The following is a 6,713-nucleotide window of genomic DNA, read 5'->3' on the forward strand; positions in this document are numbered from 1 at the left end:
GGAAGGTACTTTCAAATTGGCCCGACTTAATGGAGAAGTGGTACCACGAACCTGGAACGCTATACATTTGAAAAAGTATTATCAATGATCAAACCACCTGTCTATGTAAGGCTTGGATATAAAAGCTAGTTAATTTTAAAAGTATATAAAAAAATGTTTATGGTACATTTGTGTCTTTGTACGGTTTCATTTGTATGTTAGTTCAAAGTTACCCAGAAAGTCCACTTCCGGATTACTTGGGCTGGGGGGGGGGGGGGGGGGGGTAGATAACCCGAGGACCAGGTTCCAAAACTTGGAAATTGATTAACAATGTTTTTTCTAAGGAAAAAGCGGAGTATTCAATAAAACTAACGCGAACTAAGTTTTTATTTAAATATCCTGGACACGACCAGGTTCAAAAACTTAGAAGCTAGTTAAATTGATTAACAATGTTTTTTTCTAAGGAAAAAGTTGAGTATTCAATAAAACTAACGCGAACTAAGTTTTTAAATTAAATATCCTAGACACGACCAGGTTCTAAAACGTAGAAGTTAGTTAAATTGATTAACAATGTTTTTTCTAAGGAAAAAGCAGAGTATTCAATAAAACTAACGCGAACTAAGTTTTTAAATTAAATATCCTGGACACGACTAGATTCTAAAACTTAGAAGTTGGTTAAATTGATTGACCAATGTTTTTCTAAAAAAATGCGAGGTGTCAATAAAACTAACGCGAACTAAGTTTTTATTTAAATATCCTTGACACGACCAAGTTCTGAAACTTAGAAGTTGGTTAAATTGATTAACAATGTTTGTTTTCTAAAAAGAAAACGGTGTCAATAAAAATAACGCAAACTAAGTTTCTACCGAACACATCATAAAGTATAAGAAAAAGATTGAAGAACAAGTAAAACCTGGATAACTTAAATTAATATATATATATAAATTGTCTCGAGGTGAATAACCTCGTGCTTAGCATTTACAAATGAAAAATACAAAATAAACTAGGACTCCCCAAGACACCCTGAAGAGGTCACCTCCTCGGCTTCTTGCTCACCGGCGGCAGAGGTCTCCCTAGTCTCAGAAGGCGGCTCTTGTTGAAGTCGTGCCTTAAACTTCTCGAGATATGGCTCCCACACCTCAGGGGCCAGGAAAGAGAAGTTTCCATCTTGATTGAAGGCCCAACAATGGTAAAACATAGCCTCCATGGAGGAGCTGGAAGACACCTTCTCTGCCTTGGTGGCAGCCTCGGCCTCGAGCTGTCTAGCCCTGGCCTCCGACGAGTTCAGCCTTCACAACAGCCAAGGAGGCCTGCGCAGCCTGCTCGCCTTCTTGGGCAGCCGTCAAGGCAGCCTTGGCACTTTGCTCTTGTTGTTGAGCGGTTGCAAGAGCGGCTTGAGCGGTCTAGAGCTCGGCCCTGAACTCTTCATTCCTGGCCATGTAGGGCCAAAGCCGCCTGCAAAAAAGTAAAGAAAGTTAGGCATGTGCTGGGAAGAAAACCAAAGAATAAATTTAACTAAGTAGGCTTACTGTGAGGTTCATCCCCAGCGCGGACTCTATGATGTTCTCGGGACTCCTCACCTCGATCTCCCTTAAGTCCTTCGGATTTGTAAAAATTCTCCACCGTATAGTTCGCGGTCTCATAGACCATTCCCCGGAAGGTGTCTGCAATTTTCTCCAGATCTTGGGCGTTGACTGGGATACGCATGGTGGGAGTAGGGACTGGCGGAGCTCCGGCTGGTGCCACCTAGTCCCGAGCAGGGACTGGGTGTCGTGGGGGAGGAGGCGACATCTTCTCCGTAGCTGTAGGAGTCTGGCCTCTCCCCTTGGCAGGGGAATTGGAGGTTGTCCTAGCAGCAGGAGGAGTTTTCTTGGAAAACCTGGGCCTCTTTACAAGTGGCCCGGATGGCCTTGAGGAAGGATTCCCCTCCTGGAAGATGGAGCATAGGTCGTTGTCACCGGACTGTGCCATCTCCTCGCTTGAAACAAGAGGAAAAGGGAATTATCATACATGTAAAGTTATTATATTACAAAGGAAATCTAAAGGTGCATTGAAAAAGTCCTACCCTTCGAGCTAGAGGAGGAGTCTATTGCCACGACCTCCGGCCTCGAAATTTCTATAGGGGAGGGGGAGTCCAAGTCTACTACTTCGTGAATCAAAGAGGGTTCTGGGTCAATATTTGCCTCAAGACTGGACTCCTCTATGTATTGTCTGAGTCTTGGAGCAACTATACCCTCGAGAAGGGAGGGCCATGACCTAAGGCTGGTCCCATACTCCTCAAAAAAGGCCGACCTAAAAGACAAGGTGTTGTCTACTACTACGGTACCCCTAGGACAGCCCATGTCATGACGCAGTACTAATTGATCTACGCATTGGAGCAAGGTTATGTTACGGTCTGGGTCGCTTTGGTGGTGGTCTACGAACTGGTTTGGGTTAAACCTAGCTACCCTAAGGTCTGCGGTAGCCCTATCTAGGTCCCAAAAAGGCACTACTACAAAAAAGGCCTTTCTCTGCGGTTTTTTTACTCAATACACTGCGGTTTTCGAGAGTATTGAAAAGCGCAGTGTATTCGACCGCAGAGAAAAGTGTTACGCAAACCGTGGAGAAAAGCTACACTTTTCTCTACGGTTGTAGTAAGCCAACTGCGGAGAAAAGAAAGCTTTCTCTGCGGTTGTAATAAGAAAACCGCGGAGAAAAGAGAGCTTTCTCTGCGGTTTGTTTATTACAACCGCAGAGAAAGCTCTCTTTTCTCTGCGGTTGGCTTACTACAACCGCAGAGAAAAGAGCTTAATAAAAAAAAATTCAATTTTGGTTGATAACCCAGCATTTTTACTTATAAAAATAATTAATTTTCAATTTTAATTATAAATAATTATTTTCAATAGTATAACTAATTTGTTAAATTGTTATATATACATTTCATATCTAATACAAAATAATTGGCTAGTAATGAATCAAAGACTTTAATCATTCTAACCAATATAAGTTAGCACTTTAATCTTACATACATACAACAATTTAGATTTCATAAACAAATGGCATTAATCTAGCTAACCAATCACTTTGTAGTGGTAGTAGATCCTCTTTGACATTGAATTGCTTTTTGTCAAACCACTGCAAAATTGAAAAGTTAATATAGATTAGATAATTAAATACTATATCTAGTTTTTCTTAAGCAAAAAAGAGTTTAAAATATAACATACTTTCTTCTTGATAACTTCTGCTGGATTCGGTGCATTTACAAGATCATAAATGTATCTTAGTACATAATAACCACATTCATGACTTTCAGGTTGTTTTGGACAAGAACCTCTCACCAATTTTGCAAATGTGCCGATGTATTCATTTTCCAAACATTGTGCGTATGCTCTACAAAAATTAAAACTAATTAAATACATATTATGATCTCAACTTTTAAAAATTAATAATGCATACATTACAATTGAAGAACTTACTTTTCCATAACCTCCGTAATTATTGGTGGAGATTTATGATTTTTTAAAGGGTCCAAAATTATGGTCATCCCCCGCATCATCACGAGCACCAACATCCAATGTCGACTAAAATAATAATAAAATATGATTATTATAAAATTAAAATTCAACCATAGTAGTGATAATGTTTAAGTAGTTCGTTCTTACTCAACAATCCAAGGAATGAAATATATTTGGCCTCGTCTATCCATAGTCATCATCCATTTGGCTATAAGATCCACCGTATAGTTTTTACTTTCATCATTGCTAATAGAAAGATGTTCGGTGTCAAAAAATTTATATAATTGTCGTGAATTTGGGTGCATGCTTTCCCAAATGCATCTGTAGAGAATCAATCATTCATATTACATTTTCAATTCATAAATTATTATCGTCAAAAAAAAATTGGGCAGAGTTTCCTCTGTTTCTATAGCATATCCAAAATTATTAGAACCTATAAATTCAATTCAGACAAAGCATACAACAAACAACATGCATGTTCTCAACCATAAGCCACCGCAGCACACAAAATTCGCAGAACCTACTTCACTAAGACACACATGTTCTCAACCTTCTGTTATCTCCGAAGCACAAAATTTCATCTCAGAACTTACTTCACTACGGATGAATATCTAATATATTCAAACTCCTCTAATAGTTTGTAATGATATAACAGATTGATACATACCTCATACCAAACAGCATAGCTGAGGATCCAATATTATCCATGGAGGCTGCTTGATAAACGTCTTCCGAAGTGACGAAGATAGCCTCGCGTTCTCCTATAAACTCCGGGTCAATGGGAACTCGTTCCATTGAAGATTTTTCTTGATTCCTTTGGCTTTTTGTTGGGTCATGTAACTCATTCTTGTTTTACCACGACCTTGTTGTTTCTCTTTGTCATCTCTTTTATCCGCCATCTGCATCACACAAATTACAAGTGTTAATGCATTATACAAATAAATAATCACAAGTGTTAATGCATTATACAAATAAATAATCACAAGTATTAATGAATTATATAACTTACTAAACATGTTTTCTTCTTTTTCTTATTTTATTTCTGGTCGATTCACAATCGACCCATATTCCTTCTTCGATGTCGGTTCTAAGATAATCACAATCATCGCTATCGCTTTCATTATCATGTTCCTGAATATTCTCAACTTGTTCATGTATCGGTTGTCCAACAATGAAACAGTCATGATATAAATCATAATTTTCATCATACTCTTCTTTTTCTGAGAACTTCCACTCGGGAACTGATAAAACAATGGACCATTTATCATTAACTGGATCAAGAATGTAAAACACTTGTTTCGCTTGGGAAGCCATGATAAAAGGATCGTTCTTACTTCCCTTCTTGCTTAAATCAACCAGAGTGAATCCAAGTTCGTCAGTTTTAACTCCAGTATTGTTGTCTACCCAAGAACATTTAAGAAGAGGAATACGAAATAATGAATAATCTAGCTCCCATATTTCTTCAACAACCCCGTAGTATGTCATTGTGCCTGAAATTGGGTTATTATCTTTTGCACTGGCAAAATGCATAGCTTCTGCGACTACACTTACTCCACTATTTTGAACCAGCCGAGCATCATCTCTTGACTTAGTATGAAGTCGTTTCCCTTCAACAATGTAAGCTTGATGCTTTATTACATCAATGCTTGCTCCAAGAGATATGCACTTCAACTCAGTCGACAGTCCATGATTTTTTTCTCCCAACTTCGTCAAAATTGTATTCTTCAGCCACTGGCAAAACGTTTTATTATGCTCATCTATAACCCATTTTTGTTTATTTTTAATCTTGTTTGGAATCATCGACCGTAATAACTCTATGTGATCACTGAAACATAAAAGAAATAACAAAAAGTTTAAACAACAAAAAGAAAATCACTACTCTAATATATATGATTGAAATATATTTTCTACTTACATTATATATGATTGAATCTCAGGATTATTTTGCAACAAAACTAATTGAGCTTGATCTAATTTTGCCCTAGACACGGTGGTCACTGTTCCATTCCCTCGTAGTCCTTTATCAACTCCATCTGAGTTATTTCGTGGTTTGCTGATTCTGATTGCTTCAACCCCACTCATGTATTATAAGCAAAATTCTACTGCCTCTTCCGATATATAACATTCAACCATACTAGCTTCAGGACGATAATGATTATGCACATAACTTTTCAACACCTTCATACTTCTTTCAAATGGATACATCCATCTCGCCCAAACTGGTCCACACAACTTGGCTTCCCTTACTAGATGAACCATTAAATGAATCATAATGTCAAAGAAGGATGGCAGAAAAAACATTTCAAGGTTGCATGGAGTTTCCACTATCTTATAATGCAATGCATCTAATTTTTTCATTTCTAATTCTTTTCCGCATAAATGATTGAAGAATATGCAAACATTCGTTAAACAATCTCGAACTTTTTTTCGGTAATACTGACCGAATAGCAATCAGAAGTAATTGTTGCATCAACCTATGACAGTCATGTGATTTCATACCCATCAGCCTCAAATCTCCCATGGATACCAAGTTTCGAATGTTGGATGAATAGCCATCAGGCACTTTCATCTCTGCAAATGATTTACATACAACTTTTTTCTCTTCTCTGGACAATGTGAAACAAGCAGGAGGTAAATATGTGTGCTTGCCTTTCTGTTCAGGTACTAAATCAGTTCATATACCCATTTCAACAAGATCTAAACGGCTAGTTAAACCATCCTTAGTTTTACCGGGAATATCAAGTAATGTACCTATAATACTTTCGCACACATTTTTTTCTATATGCATGACATCCAAACAATGTCGAACAAGTAAATCTTTCCAGTAAGGGAGACGAAAAAAAATTGATTTCCTTTGGAAACATCCCCTTACTTTCTTATTTTTCTGCATTTTTCCATACTTGAAATCAATTTTCTCTACTTCTTTAAGAATTTGTTGCCCCGAAAGTGGCAAAGGAGCAACACCTTGTTCTTTATCACCATCAAATGCTTTTTTTTTGTCCCTATAATGATGATTTAGGGGAAAATATCGTCTATGACCCATATAACAAATTTTGTGCCCATTAGACAGACGAATAGCCTTTGTGTTAGTGCAACATATTGGACATCCCTGGTAACCTTTTGTGCTTAACCCTGATAGATTACCATAAGCTGGGAAATCATTAACAGTCCACAACAAAACAGCTTTTAAGTTAAAGACTTCTTTCTTAAAACTGTCATATGCCTCAACACCATTTTCAT

General features: G+C 37.6%; 1 long non-coding RNA gene across 1 annotated transcript; it reads right to left on the reverse strand.

Moving 5' to 3' along the window:
* Nucleotides 1-3,307: 3,307 nt before the first annotated feature.
* On the reverse strand, nucleotides 3,308-3,720 carry LOC133824251 (uncharacterized). The gene is made up of 3 exons (XR_009888508.1): nucleotides 3,621-3,720; nucleotides 3,435-3,539; nucleotides 3,308-3,348 (listed from the first exon to the last, which is right to left on the reverse strand). It is a non-coding gene; the product is annotated as an uncharacterized LOC133824251 (long non-coding RNA).
* Between the last annotated feature and the right edge of the window lie 2,993 nt (nucleotides 3,721-6,713).

Source organism: Humulus lupulus, chromosome 1 (assembly GCF_963169125.1).
Source record: "Humulus lupulus chromosome 1, drHumLupu1.1, whole genome shotgun sequence".
NCBI classification, from domain to species: domain Eukaryota; kingdom Viridiplantae; phylum Streptophyta; class Magnoliopsida; order Rosales; family Cannabaceae; genus Humulus; species Humulus lupulus.